Below are 27,312 nucleotides of genomic sequence, written 5' to 3' on the forward strand. Positions count from 1 at the left end.
TTGCACAAGACGATTAAAGCAGAGGGCATCTCGACAAGCGACAAAAGGATTTCCAGGAGGGAAATCATGACTCAGAGGGAGTCCAGAAGAGAACTTCCAGATGGGAAGTAGAGACTCAGAGGAGTTGAACAAAGAACTTCTAGGAGGGAAGTAGAGGAGCGTCATGGCACTACACAGGGTAAGAGACCAGGATAGACTGGGTAGAGCATCGAACTTCGCATTCTGGAACGCCAAAATCTTATCAGTGCTTGATAGGAATCGTGTCAAGAACTTCACCTTGAAAGTTATAGATGTCCCAGTCAACCCCAATGAAATTGAAAGGTACGAAAAGGTGATGGCGAGGGCCAAGTGCATTATCGTTTACAGGATCAAGGATCATGTGGTACCACATATAGCCAAGAAGGGAATGACAGTTGAGATGTGGGAGGCTCTCAAGAACCTGTACTAGCATACTTCTTTGCAGAGAAGAATGCTAATTGAGAACCAGATGAGGTCGTATTAGATGAAGAAGGGTCAATCGATCGACACCTTCCTCAGAGGAATGGATGAGATCCGAGACCAATTGACTGCTATAGGAGCGACACCGAATCAGGAGCTTATGGTGAGAACAACCCTGAATGTTGTCTCAAAAGATTGGGAAGTGTTTGTCGAGAGTATCTTGGGCAGAGGGACTTTCCTAACTTGGGACGAGATGTGGGTAGCTCTTCACCAGGAAGAGATCAGATGATAGTCAAAGACAGGTAGCAGCAGCAAAGGGATCAAGGTTCAGCAGAAGGAGGAGGATGTGGCCTTAGCATATGAGGGAAAGCAGGAGAAGCGAAAGAAGAAAAATCTCTCCACGATCAAGTGCTTCCACTATGGGGAGATGGGTCATTATGCGACCCAGTGCCCAAGGAAGAAGAGTAAGGGAGAGTCATCCGAGACTAAGGCAGTGCCATGAGTGCACATGTACCACTTGAGCAGAAGTGGGGAGATATCGAGCTGTAGTCAAGTAGACTACAGGCGATGAGGGGCAGGATCCTTGAGGTACCCAACCTCTTGGATTAGACCTTGCTACGCAAGCCCCGACAAGGAGTAGTAGGACTGGCTGAGTGGGTAGACACGGATGTGGATGGAGTGGCAGAGAGAGCTACAATGCAGGATTCCCAAGACAGTGCAGAGATAGCAGGCTATAGTAGCGTGAGAGGCACATGAGTGTTGCACTAGTGCAGGAAGGTACAAAGAGGTGTGCAACAGTGCGAGATGCAGGGAGTTGTTGCAGCAGCATAGAGGTCAAAGAGGGAGCACATGTTAGCGACAGAGGGAGCTTCAACATCAGTGGGTGTCTCTAGCCCAACAGGGAGGTTAGTTGGGAGATCAGTTACTTATGTCTTAGTAACTGAGTTGCAGTGCAACAGTGGGCGACACAATGCAACATGATGAGAAGAGGTGTAGTACGGATGCAGTGTTGGGAGAAAGGACCAGCAATAGCACGGATGCAGAGGGAGCTGTTGTACAGATGTAGCAGTGGCAGTGGCATAACCAAGGGTAGCAATACAAGAGGCAGTAGTGCAGAGGATTTTGGGCAGGAAGGCCTAGCATTGGCACAAGTATCGATGCTGGATGATCAGAGTAATACTCAGTGAGGAGTATTGCTAGAGCACAGTCCTCGCTAAGAGGAAGTATTGATTTGGGGTAGCATCGGATGTGCTCTAGCTACGAAATTTGGCAGAGAGGTTGGGGCACATGAGATCTCCAATACCCAAAAAGGGTTTGGGAATATTCTAAATAGATCAGGAGATATTAAAATAATTAATATTTTTAATGGAGTCCCTAAGTCTAAACTTAGGGAAAATAAAATATTAATGTGTATTAATATGAATTTGTGTTAGAATGGTCCAAAAGACATGGATCAAGTGAGATCTAATCTTAGCCATTGATTAGAGACTTAATCTGGGCCGTTGAGATGTCAACAGGAAAAGTATAAGAGGAGACTTGAGGGTCCCTAGGAGAGTACACTAGATAATTAGTCATTCTATTCTCTAGAGCGAGGTTTGCTAAGAGAGATAGAATCAGTGATCGGGAGAGCAACTGAAGGGAATTGAGTACAGAGAAATAGAGAAAGCAGAGACTGTGCCGAGAGATCAACGCAACAGCCAAGGAGGGTGACGCAGAGCCAACAAGGGCTCACACAAGGCCACACAGAGGCAGCCAAGTGCTGCGCAGAGCACCAGAGGGGTCAGCGTAGCTGACACAAAGGCTATCAGAGCTGACATAGGGCCTCCTTGGGTTGACACAAGCCAAGTAAGGCTGACATAGGGCCAGTGCTGAGCTAGGAGAGGTTGATGCAATCCAGATTGGGCAGACCCTAGGGTTGCAGAGCAGTTTTGTGTTGAGGAACTGCCAAAAGGATTTTCTGAGGTTTCAGCCAGGACATTTCTCTCAAAATGTGAGGTATAGCTGCTAAGGAAATTCTCTGTTGGGTAGGCCAATTTTAGCACCCAAATTGTACTCTGATATTTATTAATAAGAAAACTCCAGATAGCTACATCGGTTTTCCCGCATTGGGTTTTTCCGGGGACATTGGTCCAAAAGTAATGTTGTCATGTGGTGTGTTTGTTCTTGTTTATTTTAGTTGCTGATCTGTAATATGTTAAGCATGCATTGGTGTTTATTTTCATTATTTACTTTGTAAATAACTTGTTAAAGAATGATAACAAGTAGGTAGGAATAAATTAGAAAAAGTGCAAGAAGGGTTTTTAAACTAAGTAAAGTTAGAAACTTCAACATATAATCAGGTCATCGTGGGAGATTTGGAATAAATTTTTCTTAGAGAATCCAATCTTGATCAGACTTGTGATGTTGGAATGAGGACTCAGAGGGATACCACAGGAAGAAATTTTAGACCTTGGAGATCCACAATTACAGAGATACAACCAATTCAATATCGAGCTCCTACAAAGCTTAAAACGATGTGTAGTCTTTTTAAAATTTTGCATAAATTTGGTTTGCAAATATAGTTTGAAGGAATTCAAAGGACATAGTGAAGCATAATTATCATCAATTGATTCCTTGAATAAAGAAAATGGAAACTCCTAGTAAGAAACCTGAAATCTCTAGCATGAGTCATGAAGAAGAGTGAGAAATGCAACATGATATATCAAAATTATGAGACCAAGGGAAACAAATTTCATTCTCACAAAAAGTAACAGAAGTTAATATGGATGGTTTAAAGAAAGGTGTGGAAGCTAAGATGGATGGTTTAAAGAATGATGTGGAAGCTAAGATGAATGGCATGGAACTAATATGGATGGCATGGAAGCTAAGAGGGATGGTATAGAAGCAAAAATTAAAGGCAACATGGAAGATTTGAAGATAGATTTGACAAAGTTGCTACAAGAATTTCTTTCTAATGGTGAAAGGGTAGTAAAGGATATTCATGATGAGAATAAAAGAAATGTTAATCATGATTTCATAGACTCTAACATTGGATTGAAGACCCACCATGTTCCAAAGATCAATATGAGGAAGTTTGATGGCAAGGATCCCGTAACATGGATACTACAGATGGAGCAATATTTCGATCTCCATAATGTGCAAAACACACAAAAGGTACACATTGCAACTTTATATTTGGAACCCAATCAGTTTGTATGGTATCGATGGCTTTGCTCTCGTAAACAAATTGTCACTTGGGCAATTTTTATGGAATAAATGATATCACATTATGAGGATACAAAAAAAAACACTTTGTTTAGCCAATTGATAAATCTAAAACAAAAAGGTTCAATGGTGGAGCACATTGAGGACTTCCAAAAGTTGAATATAAGGGTAAAATATATTCCAAAGGAGCATAGGATTGATGTGTTCATAGGGACATTAAAGGATAACGTCCAACATGAGATTCACATTTGGCAACTTGATTCATTGGAGAAGGAATTCAGGGTGGCAAGAAAAATTGAAAGAAAAATTATGGCAACAAGGAAGCCTACCAATCACAACTATAAAGATTGAAGTGGTGTTGCCCCTAGCCTTCCACAACCTACAAGGTTGACACCAAAACAATTGGAATAAAAAAGAGCAAAAGGGTTTTGTTACAGTTGAGATAGAAAATACACTAAAGGTTATAAGTGTGTTGAGAAGAAATTATTTTACATAGATTGTTAAGAGGAAGAAGAAAAAGAACAAGAAACATCAAAATAAGAGGATACACACTAGGAACAAAGCCTAGAGAAAGAAGAAATGAATCCAACCATATCTTGTAATGCATTGGCCGAAATAACCACTCCTCAAACTATCAAGATAGAAGGACATATCAAGAAGAAAAAGGTAATAGTGTTGATTGATTTGGGTAGTACCCATAATTTTATTCATTGTAAGATAGCGAAGGAATTGAATTGCTTCCTATATCCAGCACTAGAGTGTCAAATGATGGTTGCAAATGGAAGAAACATAAATTTCTCTGGAAAGTGCCATAATATCAAGCTATCCAGGGGATAATATGTTTTGAATAGTCCAATGATTTCCATTCCAATGGGTGGTGCTAATGTTGTACTAGGAGTCTAATGGCTACAATTTTTGGGTACAATAGATTTTAATTTTCAAGAACTTTTCTTGAATATATATATATATTATTTTATTTTATTTTATTTATTTATTTTTATTTTTTTTTTCAGAAGGAAAAGAAGTTGAATTAAGGGGTATCACATGGAAACCATGAAAGCTAATCAACTCTAAGGGCATGAAAAAACTTCTAAAGAAAGAACAACGTGGCGTAATTTCACAATTATGTTCACTAGAGGTTCCCATGTTGAAATCATCTATTTCTCCAGATCTCCAAAAAGTCTTGGATAATCATTCCAAGGTATTTGAGAATCCCAAATGCCTCCCACCTATTTGTGATCATGATCATGCTATTCATTTGATTCTAGGAAGTGTTCCTCCAAACATCAGGCCTTAAAGATATCCCTATGCCCAAAAGAGTGAAATTGAACGTATGGCTGCAGAAATGTTAGAGGATGGTATAATTCAACCTAGTCAAAGTTCTTTCTCTGGTCCAGTAGTATTGGTGCACAGAAAGGATGGATCATGGCGCATGTGTCTGGGTTATAGGGAGCTCAACAAGCTCACTATTAAAGATAAATTTCCCATTCCTGTCATTGATGAATTATTGGATGAATTGCATGGAGAAATTTACTTCACCATGTTGGACATTCGTTCAGGATATATCATCAAATTAGAATGAAGACTGAAGACATTCTGAAAACAACATTTAGAACTCATGAGGGTCATTATGAATATTTGGTCATTCCTTTTGGCCTTACCAATGCACCTTCTACATTTCAAGGTTTGATGAATTCCATTTTCAAACCCTTAGAAAATTTGTGTTAGTATTTTTTGATGATATACTAATCTACAACAAGTCTTGGAAGGATCATGTTCAACATGTTGATAGAGTGCTCAAACTATTGGAGGAGAAACAATTATATGCAAAAACCTCTAAATGTTTCTTTGGAGTACAAGAGGTGGAATATTTGGGTCATATTGTATCTCATGAAGGTGTTAAGGTAGACCCTAGCAAAATTATATCCATTAAGGAATGGAAAATCCCCACCTCCATAAAGCATCTACAAGGATTTATCGGGTTGATAGGGTATTATCGCAAGTTTGTTAAGAATTATGGGACCTCTAACAACATTACTGAAGAAAGATGCATTTTCTTGGACTCCAGAAGCAACGAAAACCTTTGAACATCTTAAAGAGGCAATGTACCAAGCACCGGTCATAGCTACACCAAACTTCACAAAAACCTTTATTGTGAAATGTGATGCCTTAGGAAATGGAATTGGTGCTGTTTTAATGCAAGAAGAAAGATCCATTTCTTTCGAAAGTCGTCGAATCAAAGGAAAGTATTTACTCAAAGCTATTTATGAGATGAAAATATTGGCAATACTACATGCACTTAAGAAATGACGACCTTACCTAATGGGAAGACACTTCAAGGTAAAAACAAATCATGATAGTCTTAAATAATTTTTAGAACAAAGATTATCTTCAGGAGAGTAGCAAAAATGGGTCAAAAAGATGTTGGGTTATGACTTTGAGATAATCTACAAAAAAGGGAAGCAAAATGTTGTTGCAGATGCACTCTCAAGAAAGGATGAGGATGTGGAAGCATTGCTTTTTTCCATTTCTATTATCCAACCATATTGGATAAACGATGCAAGGGATGAATGGAAAAATGATGAAGAAGTGTGGGCACTCATTCAAAAGTCATAAAAAAACCCCAACACATCTAATACATTTATCTGGAAAAAGGATTCGTTATGGTACAAAGTTCACTTATACCTCTGTAATAATTCCCAACTCAAAGAAAATATTCTTATGGAATTGCACACCTCTCCCTTATGAGGGCACTCAAGATTTTTAAAAACTTACCACATGGTTAAGAAGGATTTTTTTGGGATGGAATTAAATCTAATATTCAAAAGTTTGTGGCAGAATGTTTGGTTTTCCAACAAAATAAAGTTGAAAAAATTAAGACCCCAGATCTGTTACAACCTTTATCCATTCCAAGTAAACGTTGGGAGGAGGTTTCAATGGATTTTATCACAGGTTTACCCAAGTTCGAAGGAAAGAGTGTCATCATTGTGGTAGTTGATAGAATTACCAAGTATGCACAATTTTATGCATTATCTCATCCCTTTAAAGCCAATACAGTTGCTACTGCATTTATGGAAACAATTCAAAAGTTACATGGAAACCCAAAGATTATTGTAAGTGATAGAGATCCCATTTTCACTGGAAATTTTTGGACATAATTATTTTCTTGTCTAGGTACTCAATTAACTCATAGCTCATCGTATCATCCTCAATCTGATGGGCAAACTGAGATAGTGAAAAAATGTTTGGAAGGATATCTTCGTTTCTTTGTATTTGATAAACAAATACAATAGGTCATATGGTTGCCTCTAGCTGAATGTTGGTATAACACTTCCTTCCATACTGCAGCAAAAACGACCCCATTTATGGCACTTTATGGATATCATACACCATCCATCCCAACATATTTAAGAGAAAATTCTAAGGTTCGAGCAGTGGACGATCACATTGAGCATCAAAAACAATTTCTCCAACTCTTAAAGGATAACCTCACTTTGGCACATAATAAAATGAAACAACAGGCATATTAACATTGCAGCGAAAGAAGTTTTTATGTAGGTGACTGGGTATTTCTACGGCTACAACCATACAAAAAAATGTCCCTAAAGAAAGCTAAGAAGGATAATAAACTATCACCAAAGTATTATGGTTTGTATAAGGTGTTGCAAAAGATTGGTACTATGGCATATAAATTGGAGCTTCCTACAGCTTCTCGAGTGCAGCTAGTTTTCCATGTTTCATGCTTAAAGAAGGTTATAGGTGACAAACTCCTAGTTCAAACAAAATTGCCAGAACTTGACGAGGAAGGAAAAATCATATTGGAACCTGAAGCAGTCACAGAAACAAGAACTCGATATCTACGAAATCAATCAATTTTAGAGTATCTCATCAAGTGGAAGAACTTACCCGCTAAAGATTCCACATGGGAGGATGCGAATTTTATACAAAAGCATCCAGAACTACTCAAGCGCTGAGGACAACAGTTTTCTGAAGGAGAGGTGCATGTTAGGCCCCTATAATACTAGTGTATTCCCTTATTATTATTGTCATTGTAGCCCCTTATTGTTATTGTTGTGCCCATGTTGTCGCCATATTGTTATTATTGTGCCCCATAGAAGCCAACTATTGTTATTTTGCACCCTTACATTATTATTTTTATGTCGGCTTTGACTATATGGTGACCCCTTAGACTCCTATATATAAAAAGGAGGTCTTGTCATTTTTATCATCCAAGAATGGTTCATTTGTGTAATGTAAAGGAGGTTGCCCCTTCGAAGAGGCTGCTTTTGAAGTCACTGCTCTATCTTTTCTTCTATTTTATGAGTTGGTTGCATAACAATTTGATGGGAAAGGAGATAGTAATCCACACAAATCAAAAGCTATTATAGTACTTGCAGGCCCAAATTAAGCTACAACAAACAGGGAATTACAGGTGGACGGGGTTTCTAAAACAATTTCATTTGGTGTTCAAGTACAATAAGGGAAACACAAACAAGTTGGATGACATGCTTTCAATACCACCCACATCAAATATCATATCTTTGGGGACTCTTATGCACATGGAGATATTCCTACATGATGCATACAAAGAAGAATATTTAGAGGATGAGGACTTCAAGGAGGTGTTTCAGCAGTTGCAAAGTTAGAGTCATGTGCATGATGGTGACAAAAATTTTGATTACCATCTCTAGGATGGGCTACTCTACAGGCTAGATAAGTGATGTATTCTTAAAGGTGAAAGATTTCAGATAATTAGAGAGGTTCAAGCATTGCAGGGCACTTTGGTGTAGGGAATACCATGCCAAACTTGCAGAGGTATGTGTATTGGCCCAAGATGCAAGAGCAGGTAGCTAGGTTCATAAGAGGATGCATGCTTTGTTGTATCAACAAGCCTAGCGACAGGAAATAGGGTATATATCAATCCTTACTTGTACCTAGTCATCCTTAGGAAAACATTTCCATGGAACTTGTGGGAGATTTATCAACAACTAGGAAGGGACATGACTACCTATTCATGGTAGCTCATAGGTTCAACAAGATGTGTGTTGTAACGCCTTGTAAAAAGAGCATCATTGGGAAAGAAACAAAAAAATTATTCTTTGGATAGGTTTGGGTGCACTTTTGGATACCAAGGAGCACCATTTCAGACAGGGATACAAAATTTATCAATGCATTCTGGAGTACATTGTGGGAGAAGATGGACACAAATTTGAAGAGATCTACAACATTCCATCCATAGATAGATGGGTAGACAAAAGTAGTCAACAAGAATTTGGTGTAACTTCTAAGGGGATACAACCAAAAGTATTTGAAGACCTGGGATGAAAATATGGTATATATACAACATTCTTAAAATAGAGTAGTCAACACTTCTGTAGGAAAGTCCCCATTTGAAACCTATTTTGGATATTTTCCACCTTCACCTTTGGACATTGCATATGGGAAGCAAGGAGGAGTGAGGGTAGATCTTACAGGAGACTCCTTGAGGGTTGAAACATTTGTAGAAAATATAAGACATATCCATATACAAGTACAAGAGACACGATATAAGTTGTAGGAAAATTATAAGGCTAGGCGTGATCAACATAAAACAAAGAAATCGTTCAAGGTGGGAGACAAAAGTATGGCTAGAGTTGAACAAGGAGAGCTTTTAGGGGCTTGATAAGAAAATCAAGGCTTTGAGATATGGTCCCTTTGAGATACTGGAAAATGTTGGTGACAATGCCTATCGACTAATTTTACCACCATATATGTGTATTTACTCATTTTTGAATGTAGATAATTTGAAACTCTAAGAGCCTTCCATGCTAGATCAGAAAGAGGAACATGTCCTACCTTCTATGGAGAATTTGGCACCAAATGCTCAAATAGAGTTGAAAGAAGATACAGTTTTGCAGAAGAGGTCCATAATTACAAGATAGGGGTAATATGACATTTGGCAGATTGGGTTGAAAGGGAAACTTCCAAGCAAAGCTAAATGGTACACCAGAGAGAAGGTGGAGGAGAAATTTCCTTAGCTCATTCAGTAGAAGCTTTTGGGGATCAAAAGCCTCAAAAAATGGGGAGGTATGATTCAAATTGGATTATTAGATTATTTTTCACCCATATCAATGTAGTTAGAGTGTAAAAAGTGGAGGAATCAACACATGTGACTATTTTTAGCAGTGGAACCTAGTTTGGCAAAACATGGTTTGAAACCTTCTAGTAGTGTTTTGAGGCATCAACCAATGTTTTTTGGGTGTAAAATTTTTCCACTTACAGGGTGGCACCTTTTCAAGATAATATACACACAAATATCTTTCCAATGATGCAAGAAGCATGTTAATCATAATTCGCATGTGAAAGTTATGCCAGTCAAAAGTTAACGTTCCTATTTTCACACCCATAATTCGAGAGGATGCCGCAACAACCCCCATTATTCATGGAAAATGGGCTAGCCAGATGATTATGTGTAAAAGAGTCTATATTGTAACTCTGGTTTAAAGTTGAGGTATTCAAACTTAACCACTAGTAGGCTGTCAGGCTATGTTATAACCAAGCCACTAGGAGGAAGAGGCATTCCATTCTTTCAGGTGCATTTGTTCCATAGCTGAGAAAAAATAGCCAAGAGGGATAGGAGGTAGAGAACACAAAGAGGACTTGTGAACTATAGCATCCCATGGGCCACAAGCCATACTTCTTTGTACTTACAACCATATTGCTTTATGCCTTATGTGTGTGTGTGTGAGCTTTATTTTTCCCTTCTCCATTTTCTACATAATTTTAATTTGCATGCATGCACTATTAACAGCAAATCTACAGATCCATAAATTTAATAAAATTGTAATAGTGTAGAATTTCAGATTTTTAATATAATATTATCAGATCTGTTGTGGCGAACTATCCAGTGGAATATTTAGGACAATTTATAGATCACCAGTGAAACTAGAACGAGAAAATATGACTTATACTAGAGCCTAAAACTGTGATTAACCTTGGTCTCAAATCCCATTGCAAATCACATTTCCAATTATCAGTGGCACTTTTGCTCTAAGATGTGATGTGTGCTAAAGCCTAAAGATGTGACTGAAACGTTATCTTAAAGTTGTGAATGCACTAAGATTAGAAATTGTGACTACACTACCATTTTATTTTTGCAACTGTGGATGTGATAGAAATTTGTGACTAGATTTTGCAACTGCGTTGAAATTTAAATATTTCAACTCCTTCATCCTCAGATTATTGTTATAGTATAGTGAATAAAATTGTCACATTCAAACAAAAAATGTGCTACGCCTCCAAATTAGCTAGTGGGTAGGATTCCTAACATTTGCGTTGAAAGACTCAAAGCATGCATATTGGAGATTAACGCATTAGAGCTTCCAACATTTATGCAACTGTTGATTGTGGTGATTTTAATGACCGTTATTTTCAATTTTACAAAGATTGAAGCCCCAGGTCAATAAAACAAAAGAAATCATCTAGGAAAGGGTGTGTTTGGCACTCTCTATGTTGGCTTAATAGAGAATTGGGCATATGTGTGCCATGAAAGAGGCTCCTTTGTTTCCTAATCATTCTGGATATTTTGAAGGCACCAAGAACTTGGTAAAGATGTACTTTTTATTTTGGAGAATGTCCACAACATTCATGTGATGAAAATGGAAGGATGAACAACAAAGAAATACTTTTTTTTTGGTAGGTTACACTAGTAGTGTATGTATATAAGCTTAATGAAGAGGGACCCGCTAAGGAAATAGAAGGTAAGGAGGAAATTTCTAGTTTTCAAGAATGGCTTCTTCTTGCAAAAGAATTTGAAGGATTATGGGTAAGCTTAAATTATGACTTTGGTGTAAAACACCAGTTGTTGAGATACTTTGAAAGTGATCTTCTTTTCTCTTAGAAAAGGGTAAATCCATGTTTAATATCACGGAACCATATTTTTCTCTTGCACAATCCTCCTGGCACATAAAGACATATTTATGCAAAGAATTAGCACATAAAATTTCAATTTGACTGAATACATGATATTATTAGCCACCAAGTGGTTAAGATTAATTCCTATTCACTCTTCAATAAATGGTTTTATGAGAGTGTTAAACTGGTGACAAATTTTTTTATAGAAAATTCATGAAATGGTGGAAGAAGAGAATAATTTGGTTTTTATTTTGATGAGATGGAAAGCCTAGCTGCTGCAAGACAAGCAACATAATCTGGCTAAGAGCCTTCTAACTCTATAAGGATTGTTAATGCTTTGTTAAATCCATTAGGCATATTGAAATATTTCTCCAACGTTGTTGTTCTAATAGCTTCAAACACAACAATAACTATTGATATTACATTGATTGATAGAGAATATATTAAAGCATATATTGTACCTCCTATACTCCAAGATCGTTATGAGATACTTAGGTCCTATCTTCAAGAAATTCTCAAAATAGGAATTTTAGTTCTCACTTTGGATATTGATGAGAATGCAGGCTAGGGAATTGTTGAGATTTGGGAGTACTTGGAGACAATGAAATGATATCTTACTAGTTTCCACATTTGTTAGAACTAATTAGCTAAGTAGGATGCTCCAAAGGCCATAACTGTTGGGATAGTTTTTGCAAGGGTGTGTGATATTTATCAACAATAATCACCGAATCATTGAAATATTTTGCTGATAGGTTTGTCCATACTTGTTATCAATTTCCTGAGAGAGAAGTGGATTCGATGTACTTGGATGAAAGTTTTTGACAATTGGTTTGCCTTTATCTACAACAATTTGAAATTGAAATGGATGTTAATTCTAGTCATATTTGTGGTAATCTACAAGTTACAAATCAACTAGATCTTATCCTTGATTTTGTCTTTCCCACTTTTGTGAGTCTGGAAAAGTCTCAAGCCTCTGAGGAATAAATTATCGCTTGTGAAATTCCTCATCCTCCTTCAGATTCATTACCTAATGAAATTTCTCATTAATAATTTAGGTAATGAAGAGAGTTTGCAGGAAAATGAACCAAATTGTCTTGTTTTCGAAGCTCCCATAAATCTTGTTAAAATAAAACAAACTAGAAATCAAGTTGATAAAACCCCTCTTTTTGTTAATTAGATCCAAATTATTCTCATTGAACATATTCTAGCATCTATTCATGAATCTCCTCATAGTATGCTCCCAACTTCACCTGCTTGAGATGGCGAAGGCCTTGTTTCATATAATACTGAATGTGCAATCAACCCCAAGGAGCATAATATGGAGGTTGATGATTTATTGATGAAAAACAAAAATTTTGAATCAGGCTTGATTGAAAGTGATGTTTCTTCAAGGGATTATTTGCATTCTCCTTCACCCACAACTGAGAACCCCTTGTACCTTAATATGCTAGATGAATCTCCTATGCTAGTATTCGTTTCAAATGCTCTTCATTCTTATTATGCTGAGTGAGGTAGTGATTAGGTACAAGGTAGTAATATATTACATCTAGAGGAAGGAAGAATGAAAACAATTCTCATCCACCTTCTGATTTCCAATCCTCAATGAGTCAAGATGATGATTTCCTCATTCAAGTCATCTAGGAAAATATTTTGGTTAATGGATCTCCACTCATGGTTAATGAAGAATCTCATGTTTTGAGTAATCAGTCCAGCAAAATCAAAATGCTTAATCAAACCAGTGGCTCTGAAAACTATTGTCTAGTTGATAATGACCTCACTAATATAGATGATGATGGATATCGATGTCCATCTTTTGTCTGGTTGAATTCTAAAGAAAATGTAGGTTTGAAAAATTAGATATGGAATCTAATTTGATTATAGAATATTTTCTCATGGGAATTGATGCTTCCTTTCCCCCAAAAAACTACTTTTGATTTCCTGAATTGTGTGATGAATCTATTACCATAAAAAATCCTTTAAATCTTTCAGACCCTCATTTCGACAACTTGGATATTGAACAAACATAATGTAGTAAGGTTTCATCTCTAGAAGAGGAAAACAATGAAATTATTTCCCATCACTCATGTGGTTTAGAACCTGTAGTTGTGGAAAAGGCTAACTCTTTTAAGTTCACTCATGAAATTCCTTTGACTGAATCTATGAGAAAAGGAGAATCTTATATCTTGAAATATCAATCCAATGATTCTAATTGTTTCCATGAAATCAATAATGATCTTGTTAATATAACTAATGATGGTAGCCTACATACAATTGCTGATCTAACCGAGCCACCAAATCTTGACCAACTTACAATTGAAAGTTTAGGGACTTATCAAGAAAGCGAGACACTTCATCCCTCGCTTATGGTTATGTCAGGTTCTCACGATCCTGGTGAGATCCCTGAAGTAGATCAGATTAGGGTTTCTTCACAACATTCTATTTTATGCATTATTTTGTTAGATGAAATCTCATTTTTGAAAGATTATGATTTGAGTGATGTTTCTTTGAGAGAATGTTTTAATCTTCTATCTGCTACTATGCACTACTCCTTGTACTTTAATTTATTTGATGAATCAAGTAAACTAGTAATTATCTTAATCTTTAGGTTCTTGTCTTGTTGGTCCAAATTGTGATCCTATACAAGTTGGTGCTATCTTACATTTCAAAGAGGAAAGGGATAAGAATATTTCCCATATTACTTCTAGTTGGAAATCCACTACATGCGAGGGAAGAAACCACATGACTCATCTATTTCATGAGACTCATCAGATTGAGTCACCTTCAACTTGGAAACCAAAAGAATCTTATCTGTTGAACAACCAATATGTCAATATTAGAACATCTCATCAAACCAGTGATATAGTTAATAATGATTTTCATGTCACAACTGATGGTGACTATATGCATTCATTTGTTGATCTTACGAAGCCACCAATATTCGATGATCTACCATTTGAAGGTTGAGAGGTTTTTCAGGACAGTGAGGCACTTCAACTCTTGATGATGGTTATGTTAGGTCCTCATGTCTTTGACAAGATCCATGAACAAGATCATATTGTGGTTTCCACACTAGATTCTTAACATATTATAATTACACGATATGAATACTCATCTTTGAAATATTTTCAAGATTTTCAATCTGGTCATTTTGAATATCATGATAGAATTGCTGATTGGTTGAAAGAGTCATGCTTAGTCAATTCATCTACACACATGCAACATCTCATCTCTCTTGTGCTTGATTTAGGGTTAAAAATGAATGAGTGCATACCATGGAGAAATGTTTAGTGTTTTCAAGTTTATCATTCTATTTATCATGATAGAGTTGTATCCTGATTAGAACAATATTTTATGGAATGCTTTCCTGCCAGCATGCATGACCTTCCTGCTCTTGTGCATTATTTAGAGGTAAGTATCTTTGTTTTTGCAGAAAACTTTATATTGGTTTTAATCTTTGACATTTTTATTTTTGCAAGTCAGGAACATGTGTGGTGGCTACATTGGAATTTTGACTTCACATGACCAGATCTCCTTTTTGGTTAAATTAGGGTTTAGGTTTAAAGTAGTTACGGTTTTCTCATTAGCATAGTTATGTATACACTTTTATTTCATAGCCATTTTCATGCTTTGCATTATGTTTTCTGTTGTATTTTCTTGTTAGCTTTCCAACATTGATTTATCGTTTAAATGCAAGTAGTTTTTCCTGACATTATGCATTTATATTGCATTAATTTTACTACATTTCTCTTCACTGCATTGCATTTAAGAATTGTTGCATATCATGGCATGACCCTCTTAGTTGCATTAACATTATGTCCTTACATTTATTTTCCTATATTACATGTATCTTTGTTCACTCTATTTCATCATGCATTCATTTTTCACTTAGCACTATCTCCTCCTTGATATGCATTTGCTTGTTGTTTACAATGCCTTACATTTAGCCTTGTCTCCCCTGCCATTCTGATCTCATTTCATCCCACATTCAGTTCCTTGCATTACGCCTTTGAATTTCATTTAAGCTATGTTCTCTTCACAATTCCTTACAAACCTATGCTGTCATGAAGATCTTCCCATATGCCTCTTTATATATGTTGAAACCCTAATATGGCTCCTCTTAGCCACCTTGCCTTGCCCTAGTGCTAAAATCTCAGTCCATGGTTATGTGAAATTATTTTGGTCATTTCAAGAGGCAACCTCTTGTAGACCGTGGCATTGCAATCTTTTTCCTGATATCGTTTACATTAATTTTTTGTCTTAACAACGAGATATAATCTGATATTTGTGGGGAACTCCAATTTTCTCATAAGGCCTATATCTATAACTTGAATTGTTTTTAGTATGGTCTTGATATTCCATTGTGTGGTCTACCATACACTGGTCAGTTGGAGATGAGATGTGGAAGTACGACATGAGGGAAACATAAGTTAGAAAATATTTTAGTTTCTTTCAAACAAGAAACAACCTCTCTTGTCTATAAAATAAGTAGGGATCCCTCATCCATCCTGGTGCAATGAATGCATAAATTACACCAAAGTGCATGCAAAGGAAAACTAATTAAATGAAGGGTAAGCTGGAATGAGAAAGGCTTCCTGTCTAGAGAGGTTATGCAAGCAACTTCACCAGGTTATTAAACATGCCTACTGGTAGCAAAGAAATGTTTATGATTTCTTGAGTGACTTTGTCAGGGTACTGAATATGCTCACTGAAAGTGGAGGAACACCAGAAAACCATTTTAAAATTTTTGAACACCATAAACCCTCTTTCATGCCCTCTACATCATCTTTAAAGACTTACATGTGTGAGCTCTTATTTTAGTGTGTGAATTCTAACTTGATCTAGCTAAGGAGGCAAATTAAGAGCATACCTGTAAAAGGTCAAGTAACCCAAGTGGTACCTACAATATCTAATTCAATACTTTCTCTCATTATTAATAAGAATCTATCTATTGAAAGGGCTAAGGCAAAGATGTTGGATTCTACCAATGGTTCACCAATTATTATAGCTTCTACAACACCACCCAAATTTTTTAGCTTTTATATCTAAATTTTGGATCCCCCTATTCTTTTCAAGGTATTAATGGATATCCCTATCTATTGTAATGGTAAAAAGTCTTATCATCAGAGCTACAAGTGATTGTATGTATATGAGGCACTTCTCCTGTGCTTTCCTGTCCTACTTCATCCTTGAAAATAGGGTTTATATAATTTTACATTCATTCATTTTGCAAAGGACCTCACAACACTATTCCTCCATGTCTATATGTTTAGGTAAAGGATATTTATTTTCTATACTTATGTGTGCCTTTTGTATTTCCAAGGTTTTGCACGAAGTTGCAACCATATCAGAGGGTTAATCACCATTATAAGTAAATCTTAAAGGATGATTTCATATTAACTCTGTAATGCAAGCAAAATGATATTTCCAAGAATAATATTGTATGAATACTCCAAGATAACCACAAAGGGAAGAAAAGGAAAAGTGTACCCAAGCACTAGTTGAGGCTCCATATGTTCCACCAAAGAAAAATAAGATAGTGTGGTCTTCACCTAGCAAAATGATTGACATTTCAATGGAATGAATCTAGCTGGACTTGCAAAGGAAAACTGGTGAATGTTTGAAGGTTGTGTACCAAGAAAAAAAAAGGATATTGGAGCTTGGAGCTTGAAGAAGGTGATTTGGTGTCCCTCCAACTTGCTACATTAACTAACTATTGAGACTTCATTTGAAAGGAAATTGAATTGTTCCCGCTTCATACAAAATATTTTCCAAGGCATGGGGATTTTGTGAAAGAAACACAAAGAGTTTTAATATGAAGGAGGATGAAGATATTGCATATGTTTGCTTCCCTTCACTTCATGATATAGAAGGATTCATTTTCAACGAGATAAAATATGAAAAGGGAAATGTACAAACTGAAAACAAAGTTATCTATGATTGCTTCAAGGTCAATGATGATAAACCAACCCTCATTCATCAAGAGTTCTTAATTTTTTCTTGCATATTCTGAATAACAAAGATTTCGAATCAGAATTGAAAATTTATACGAAACACAAACAAAAGAAACTAAAACCCATGGGCACTAGGAAAGAGGCTGAGGAATAACTCACCTTTTTATATCACATTTGGTTTCCCTTTAGTGGGAGAAGTAATAATTTTTGAAGTAGTTTGCAAGGTGAAGTGGGCAGGCAACATTTTTCACTTGATTTCCGAGGCATATTTCCATATTATTGTATTAAAGATGATTGTAGAATTCTTCTTGAGAATATCATGAAGTGTACAAGTGTGAAAGAAAACTATGGGATAGATCCTATAAGAGTGGTAGATGGGTTTAACAAGTATAGAAACCCATATTGATCTTGTTAGCGCTTGAAATTTCACCTCAGGCTGAGAAAGGCAAACCTCAAGGCAACATCAAACCATTTAGCCTCGTAGCTAGCCCTACAGGGCAGGAGAAGGCTCTCTCCGGTCAATCTCGGCAGATCTTCAATGGGATGAGATGATCAACAAGGTAACACTGATATTAGGCTAGTAAACTGATCAAAAAGGTTGATTTGGGGTTTTCTGGGTTTTTGGTGGCAAATTGAGGAATTGCAATTTTGGGTGCGGGGATTTGACACAGTTTCTGCAGGGGGTTCTTTGGGGCGAGATAGGAGTCCGTATTGATGCTTTTGTTTGAGGTGAGTGGATGGAAAAGACCGGTGAGGAGCTAAGGAGAGCAAATAATACTTTGAATTCTCCTTAAACAGTAGAAAACATAGAAATTAAACAAATTTAAAAGCAGAGCATGGCAAGCATGAATTCTTACTTTAACACTTCATTTGTTTAATATGCAGAAGGAAAGAAAGGAGATGAATCACATAACACACTTACAAGAACATTAAGAAGCACTCCATCAATACATGAAACCACAAGAATCCCAAAAAGGACTGCAAAACCCTGGTCTTCCTTAGCCAAAAATTGCAGAGATACAGTGAAATAATACAATGATAGCTTCTCCCTCAAAAGTCCAACCATGAAAATGAGCAAGAAAGTACATAATATAGATGATCTAACCTCTTTCCCTTCCTCCATGGGTCGAGCTCACTATCCTAGGAGCTGTTTCAACAACTTCTAAACTAGACACTAGAAAATAGGCAGTCAAAACAACTTGCCTCTATAAACTTGGAAACCAGTTCATACATTCAATTTTTACCCTTTACATAAATGAATCTTCTAGAAGTGTTAAACAAGAGTAAAAGTATCTAAAAAGTGTCACAATTACATCCAAGAGGACCATCATTAACCTCAAAAAGTCAAAAAGAGTCAAATCTACGTTTTCTGGGCTGAACAAGTCAATTCTGGCAAAATCTGCTCAACGGGTCGCGCCCCCTTGCTCAACGGGTCGCGCCCCTTTGGAGCTCTGTTTGAGGCACTTGAAGGTGTCAGAATTGGGTGCAGGATAGCTCGTTGGAAAGGTCTGTGAGTCTACCTTCCAACCCAACTGGAATTTTTGGATTTGGAGGTCATTTTCCCTGTTAAAACGTAATTCTCCCAAGACTGGTTTCTGCAACTCAAAAAAGGGGCAGAAAGTCAAATTTTGCATGTATTTTGACCTTTTGGAGGCCCAAAACTCCATAAAAACTCAATTCCATCCATAGGCATATGTAACTTTGCATGAAAAATCTAGAAATGCTGAGTTTTTGCAAAAAGGAGCTGCCATGACAAATGGTCTCACCGGGGGTGAGACCCGTTGAGGAGCCAAAACCTGTAAATTTCCAAAAAATGCCAAAATTACCCAAAATTCTAAATTTTTTTTGGGATTTGAGCTGTGGCTAGGCTATTGAGTGCCATGATTTTTGAGTGAAGCCTCAGCCAAGATACGGAGGGGATCGGGCCTCTTTCTCCTTTTTTGTGCCTTGGCCAACCGCCTTGGATCCAACGATTGTAATTTTGACATTTCTCTAAAACTATGACACCTGTGCAAAAAGTGAAGGAGGTTTTTATTCTTTGGCATGTTTTGGACAAAAACCTCTCTCAGGTTTCAAAAATTCATCTTTTATTGCTCTGGAACATCATTTGAGTGCGACTTGTCCCGATGTGTGAAACAATGAATTTTGTCGAAATGGAGCGAAATGAAGGGGATAGGGGGCTTCTAAATTCTTGGGGAAATTTTTGGGAGTGGGGAGGGATGTTAGGAAGCAGGGGAAAGTGGAATCTCAGAGATTGAGTGAGGGGAAGGGGTCAAAAAGGGAAAAACACAGGCCAAACCTAGAAAATTGCCAGATTGTAGCTAGAAACTAGGGTTTGTGCAAAAATGAGGAATTTGGCGGATCTAAGGGATGGGAAGCATTTGATAAGGTACCTTAAGGATATGGGAAGGTGTATGAACATCTGGAAACAATTTTTGCTGATGATTTGACCGTCCAAGAGAAATTGCCTTCAAAACCCTAGGAGAAGGAAATGATCTTGCCTGGGTGCAACTGAAGCATGAACAAGGTGTAAAATGACTCATTAGACACTGATATGATAATGAAAACCCTATGAATGATGATAGACTCAGCGGAATAATGACATAGATTGGCATTTGGGCAACTTTGCAAAGAGTGAAAGCAAACCCTAGACCTAATGCCTAGTGACCAAATTTTGCTTGAAAACTCTTTGAAATGACAAAATTTGACCTTGACACTCTGAGACCACTTTGTAAGAGCATATTTGATCACTGGAGGAAGGCTGGAAAGACTGACACTAACATTGGCTCCAATGGGGATGGTAGCTCCTTGGAGGTACCAAGAACCTCAGACCTCTGGGAGAGCAGACCAGTGCTTGTAACCATTGGGCGATGGAGTCATTATTTACACCTTTGACACAAAACTTTGACACATTTATTGAATGAAAACTTGACTGAAAACTGACTGAAACTTAACTGAAGCTTGACTCAAACCAACTCGATGGCAAACTGAAATAACTTGAAAAAACTCACTCAATAGACCAAACACAAATGACTCATGACTGACTTAACTAAAACAAGAACTTACAAAGCTTATTTGAAGGGCAGCAGTCCATCAAGATTTGAAATCATGATGACAACCACCTTGTTTCTTACAAGACAATATACATCAAACTATATCAAAATGCCAATGCAACCAATCAAGCAGATGCCTTCTTGATTGATTCTCCTGATTAGATCTTCTGGTCAACAATACAAACCTATCACTGGGCATCCAAAAACATAGTTGACCATGGTCTCCTTCATCACTGAACACTGCAATAAACACTATCACTGCTGACTGTAACAAATCTACCATTGGATCCTGGAAAACATGAAGACTTAACATTGCCACCTCCTGCTGAAAGAACAAGGTATCCTTTGCTTCAAATTCTAGTATGCCTTCATCATGTGCTTCGGAAAGAGTATGTTCCTGGTCCTCAAAAAATTCTGAAAAAGTAGATGAGCAGATCTCCTCTTGAAATAACATTTCAAAACATGAGACATATGAGGAAGAATCTGAAATGGAATCCTGAATGATCTGATCTTTTGTAGTTTGAATACATGGTAAGTCATCCTCATATGATATGATAGCCAGATTCTCATTACATTCATCAATCATAAGAGAAGAAACTTCAGATGGTCCTTGAAGCACAAGATGATCATTTATATCGTCTACCACAAATTCATTCAGAAAAACTTTTTCACTTGCTTGAGCAAAGATCTCACCTTGTTGTTCATGAGCTGACTGAATGACCTCCTCATGAAGATCTAGTTCCGGTGAGGTGGGAGCACTTAGATTTGTAACTTCGTTTTCTTCATGCCAGCTAATCTCAACAGTCGAGTTCTTCTTTATAGGATTCAACACAAGGTATTCTTGGTCACCATGATCTGAATTTTGATCGGAAATAGCTGAGTTGACTGCATTACATTCTAAAATTGAATCTTGGCTACCCTGCACGTTGTCTTCTTCTGTGGGCAGATCTGAAACAAGCTCTTCTCTTTCATCAATTACAGCCATATGGCCATCTTCAACCTGCTGATCTTGACAAGTATCCTCTAAGATTTCTATGTGCTGCTGAAACGGCTTTTCATACAGGGCTTCCATGATCTCTTCATCCATGAAATTATCATCTTCATAAAACTTCTCAAGGCTTTCAATAAAACTATAGGCATGCTTGCAACAGTCTTGAACTAAATTTAATGATGGATAAGATGCTTGATATCTTTCAATGAACATAGCATGAAAATCCTTTAAACAGTAAATACAGGCAGGCGGGAAACTTTCATACCATGATTGGGCTTTACCCTCTAGAGTGTCCAGGAATATCTTCATCAAGCAATCTTCAGGAAAATCCACCTTCAACTTGCGAATATGCATATGAAATCTAACTAGATGTAAAGCAGCATCCTTCTTACCGTCATCATTAAATGTAGGCAAATTCCTTGACCAATCTACCTTCGGAACTTTATTTGGAAAACCAGAGATGTGATCTCGGCTCAGGGGAGCATATCTTCTTGCGATCCAATCCATCTTGAAAAGCTCAAAGCTACTGATCTCGCTGCAGTGAAGTCACCATGAAGCATTGATCTTTGGAGTTTTTAGTGAAGGAGTCGCCAGTGAATGATTTCAGCCTTGTCAGTGTCTGATCGTTGTCCACTATCAACAATCAGATCTGAACTTGATACATGTACTGGGGTAAAATGCAATCGAATTGTTGTTTTCACAAGCTCACGGAGATTGACTGAAGCAGCGTTTATCTACTAACGCTGATGTAAAATAAGAGCGTTTTCGAAGGCTACCTGGCATGACTTCAGGCTCCGTCTAAGACTTATGAAACAAACACATCAATGAGCAAACGATTAGTTGTTCTCCCCAGTATGGTCGCCAGTATGTTAGCGCTTGAAATTTCACCTCAGGCTGAGAAAGGCAAACCTCAAGGCAACATCAAACCATTTAGCCTCGTAGCTAGCCCTACGGGGCAGGAGAAGGCTCTCTCCGGTCAATCTCGACAGATCTTCAATGGGATGAGATGACCAACAAGGTAACACTGATATTAGGCTAGTAAACTGATCAAAAAGGTTGATTTGGGGTTTTTTGGGTTTTTGGTGGCAAATTGAGGAATTGCAATTTTGGGTGCGGGGATTTGACACAGTTTCTGCAGGGGGTTCTTTGGGGCGAGATAGGAGTCCGTATTGATGCTTTTGTTTGAGGTGAGTGGATGGAAAAGACCGGTGAGGAGCTAAGGAGAGCAAATAATACTTTGAATTCTCCTTAAACAGTAGAAAACATAGAAATTAAACAAATTTAAAAGCAGAGCATGGCAAGCATGAATTCTTACTTTAACACTTCATTTGTTTAATATGCAGAAGGAAAGAAAGGAGATGAATCACATAACACACTTACAATAACATTAAGAAGCACTCCATCAATACATGAAACCACAAGAATCCCAAAAAGGACTGCAAAACCCTGGTCTTCCTTAGCCAAAAATTGCAGAGATACAGTGAAATAATACAATGATAGCTTCTCCCTCAAAAGTCCAACCATGAAAATGAGCAAGAAAGTACATAATATAGATGATCTAACCTCTTTCCCTTCCTCCATGGGTCGAGCTCACTATCCTAGGAGCTGTTTCAACAACTTCTAAACTAGACACTAGAAAATAGGCAGTCAAAACAACTTGCCTCTATAAACTTGGAAACCAGTTCATACATTCAATTTTTACCCTTTACATAAATGAATCTTCTAGAAGTGTTAAACAAGAGTAAAAGTATCTAAAAGGTGTCACAATTACATCGAAGAGGACCATCATTAACCTCAAAAAGTCAAAAAGAGTCAAATCTGCGTTTTCTGGGCTGAACAAGTCAATTCTGGCAAAATCTGCTCAACGGGTCGCGCCCCCCTGATCAACGGGTCGCGCCCCTTTGGAGCTCTGTTTGAGGCACTTTCAAGTGTCAGAATTGGGTGCAGGATAGCTCGTTGGAAAGTTCTGTGAGTATACTTTCCAACCCAACTGGAATTTTTGGATTTGGAGGTCATTTTCCCTATCAAAACGTAATTCTCCCAAGACTGGTTTCTGCAACTCAAAAAAGGGGCAGAAAGTCAAATTTTGCATGTATTTTGACCTTTTGGAGGCCCAAAACTTCATAAAAACTCAAGTCCATCCATAGGCATATGTAACTTTGCATGAAAAATCTAGAAATGCTGAGTTTTTGCAAAAAGGAGCTGCCATGACAAAGGGTCTCACCGGGGGTGAGACCCGTTGAGGAGCCAAAACCTGTAAATTTCCAAAAAATGCCAAAATTACCCAAAATTCTCAAAATTTTTTGGGATTTGAGCTGTGGCTAGGCTATTGAGTGCCATGATTTTTGAGTGAAGCCTCAGCCAAGATACGGAGGGGATCGGGCCTCTTTCTCCTTTTTTGTGCCTTGGCCAACCGCCTTGGATCCGGCGATTGTAATTTTGACATTTCTCTAAAACCATGACACCTGTGCAAAAAGTGAAGGAGGTTTTTCTTATTTGGCATGTTGTGGACAAAAACCTCTCTCAGTTTTCCAAAATTCATCTTTTATTGCTCTGGAACATCATTTGAGTGCGACTTGTCCCGATGTGTGAAACAAGGAATTTTGTCGAAATGAAGCGAAATGAAGGGGATAGGGGGCTTCTAAATTCTTGGGGAAATTTTTGGGAGTGGGGAGGGATGTTAGGAATCAGGGGAAAGTGGAATCTCAGAGATTGAGTGAGGGGAAGGGGTCAAAAAGGGCAAAACACAGGCCAAACCTAGAAAATTGCCAGATTGTAGCTAGAAACTAGGGTTTGTGCAAAAATGAGGAATTTGGCGGATCTAAGGGATGGGAAGCATTTGATAAGGTACTTTAAGGATATGGTAAGGTGTATGAACATCTGGAAACAAGTTTTGCTGATGATTTGACCGTCCAAGAGAAATTGCCTTCAAAACCCTAGGAGAAGGAAATGATCTTGCCTGGGTGCAACTGAAGCATGAACAAGGTGTAAAATGACTCATTAGACACTGATATGATAATGAAAACCCTATGAATGATGATAGACTCAGCGGAATAATGACATAGATTGGCATTTGGGCAACTTTGCAAAGAGTGAAAGCAAACCCTAGACCTAATGCCTAGTGACCAAATTTTGCTTGAAAACTCTTTGAAATGACAAAATTTGACCTTGACACTCTGAGACCACTTTGTAAGAGCATATTTGATCACTGGAGGAAGGCTGGAAAGACTGACACTAACAGATCTTTTAGCACTTGTATGATTTTCTCAAGCCATGGTGTATCTTGTGTTGAAAACTCTAAGGAAGTTTTAAAGTTGTTCCATTTGACAATGCAAAGCCAAGAAAAATATTATGATGACATTACAGAAATCTAGATTTTATAACACTTAGATTATGGTTCTATAATATAACATGTCAGATAAAATTCCATAAGCGGAAGAGGAATTGGGAATTCCAATTCAAAACTCTCTTCCATGATGGGAATCCTTTGTAGCTATAGGTTATGGGTGTTGAAATTCAAAATGTGGAATACGAAAAAATCCCTACTAAAAGGAGGAACTTTTAAAACAATCATAACATGAACATTTCTAGGATAAATACTGATTTAAGTGTGGCACATGGTAGTATGGAAGAGCTTCGGTTGTATAAAGAGTGTTGTGTAAGGGATTATGACATCACATATTATGACCCCTTCGAGAACCAAAATGACAAGAAGGATTCAAGGAAAAATGTAAATAGAAAAAAACTTCTTTGGTATCAGAACGACAATATTGAAATGTGGGAAAGCAATGAGCTGCCAAATGATTTCCGATCCCAAAATTAGTGGATAAATGTTAGAGTTACATATGAAAAATCATAAAACCTCTGCACTATACATATGTGATTAGAAACTAGTCTTGAGACCTCTATCTTGGATGTCACAAATTGCATCATTAGGCCTCAATGGAGTTAGGGAATGAATCTGCGAATAACATATGAAACCTCTCACAAATTGCATTGACAATTTGCAATGAGAATAGAACCTCAAATTGCAACTATCTCTAGACTCCTAAACTGTGATTAACACTCCCTCCATTGCATGTGACAAATCCAAGTCACATTTTTTCATTCACTATGGCCCCTCACATGCCATCATTATTTTTTGTCTTATTCACTGACATCTTATTGATTCATTTTCCCTTGCCTTGAAATACTTATATCTTCCATACACCTATCCTTTTTCTCCTCTTGGCGTGTAACCTTGACATGCAATTCCTTTCTCGACTAAACTCTTACACAAATGAAACCTTGACCTAACCTTATTCACTGAGTACAGTCGCATGTATTTTTGATAAAATTCATGAGTTAAAACCATTATGTATCAGTCCATCTCATTAACCAACCATGATTTTAAACTTTAATTGGATGGAATGTGATTTTAAAGATGTGATAAGAATGTTAGATTGGCATCCTTGGTCACAAGTCACAATTTTAGGTTATAATTCCATCGTAAATAAGATATGCGACTAAAGAAAGAGTCATAGAGAAATTATGCATATGTGTGCCATGAAAGTGGCTTCTCTATTTCCAGATCATTCCAGATATTCTAAGTGCACCAAGGAACTAGAAAATATGAACCTTTTCTTTTGGATAATGTTTGCAACATTCATGTGGCACAAATGGGAGGATAGACAACAAATAAATGCTTTTGTTTTTTCAAGTTACACCAATAGTGTATGTATATCAACTTAATGAATATGGACATGGTGAGGGAACAGAAGGCGAGGAGGAAATTTCTAGTTTTCAAGAATGAATTCATGCTGCAAAATAATTTGAAGGACTATGGGAAGGTTAATTTATGACTCTGATGTAAAAAAATCGTGCTGATATACTCTGAAAATGCTCTTCTTTTCTTAGAGAAAAGGGTAAATCCATGTTTAATATCATGGAACCATATTTTTCTCTTGCATGGTCCTCCTGACACAGAAAATACCTCTTTATGCAAAGCATTAACACATAAACTTTTAGTTTAACTAAATACATGATATTCTCAACCAAATTTGGTTAATATTAATTCCCATTCAGTCTTCGGCAAATGGTTTTCTAAGAGTGTTAAACTCGTGACAAATAATTTCTAAAATATTCATGAAATAGTGGAAGAAGATTTGGTTATTATTTTAATGGGATGGAAAGCCTGACTGTTGCAAGACAAGCAACATTATCTGGCCCAACGCCTTTTAACTCTATAAGGGTTATTAATGCTTTGTTAACTCAGTCAGGCTGACTGAAATACTGATCCAATTTTTTTTTTATAACAACTTCAAATATAACAACAATTATTTATATTGCATTGATTGATAGAGTAGATATTAAATCATATATTGGACATCATACAGTTCAAGCACATTATGAGATACATAGGTCCTATCTTTAGGAACTTATCAGAGTAGAAATTTTAGTTCTGCCTATGTATATTGATGAGCATGTGGGCTAGGTCATTGTTGAGATTTGGGAGTGATGGTAGAGGATGAAATGATATCTTGTTGGTTTCCACATTTTCTAAAACTAATTAGCTAAGTGGGTTTCTCCAAGGATCATAATTGTTGGGATAATTGTTGCAAGGGTGTGTGATCTTTATCAACAATAATCACTGGATAATTTAACTAGAATCAAGGACACCCAAGGATATGGTTATATCATCAAAGGGAATCACAAAGTCCAACATTCCTCCTATAAGCTGCCACCTCAAAGCTTGTGGCATTTCCTCTTGTAATATTTTAAATATTATATTGTCATAAAATAT

The 27,312-nt window shown here is 37.2% G+C and overlaps 2 pseudogenes; both read left to right on the top strand.

The window, feature by feature from the left end:
• Nucleotides 1–12,103, top strand: part of LOC149228367 (pachytene checkpoint protein 2 homolog pseudogene) — a 131,364-nt pseudogene extending 119,261 nt beyond the window's left edge.
• A 293-nt stretch (nt 12,104–12,396) lies between these two features.
• Nucleotides 12,397–27,003, top strand: LOC149228368 (pachytene checkpoint protein 2 homolog pseudogene; annotated as a pseudogene).
• The last annotated feature ends 309 nt before the right edge of the window (nt 27,004–27,312 follow it).

This window comes from Pinus tabuliformis, chromosome J (genome assembly GCF_031772625.1).
Source record: "Pinus tabuliformis cultivar Carrire ecotype Pingquan chromosome J, CPIR1, whole genome shotgun sequence".
Taxonomy (NCBI): Eukaryota; Viridiplantae; Streptophyta; class Pinopsida; order Pinales; family Pinaceae; genus Pinus; species Pinus tabuliformis.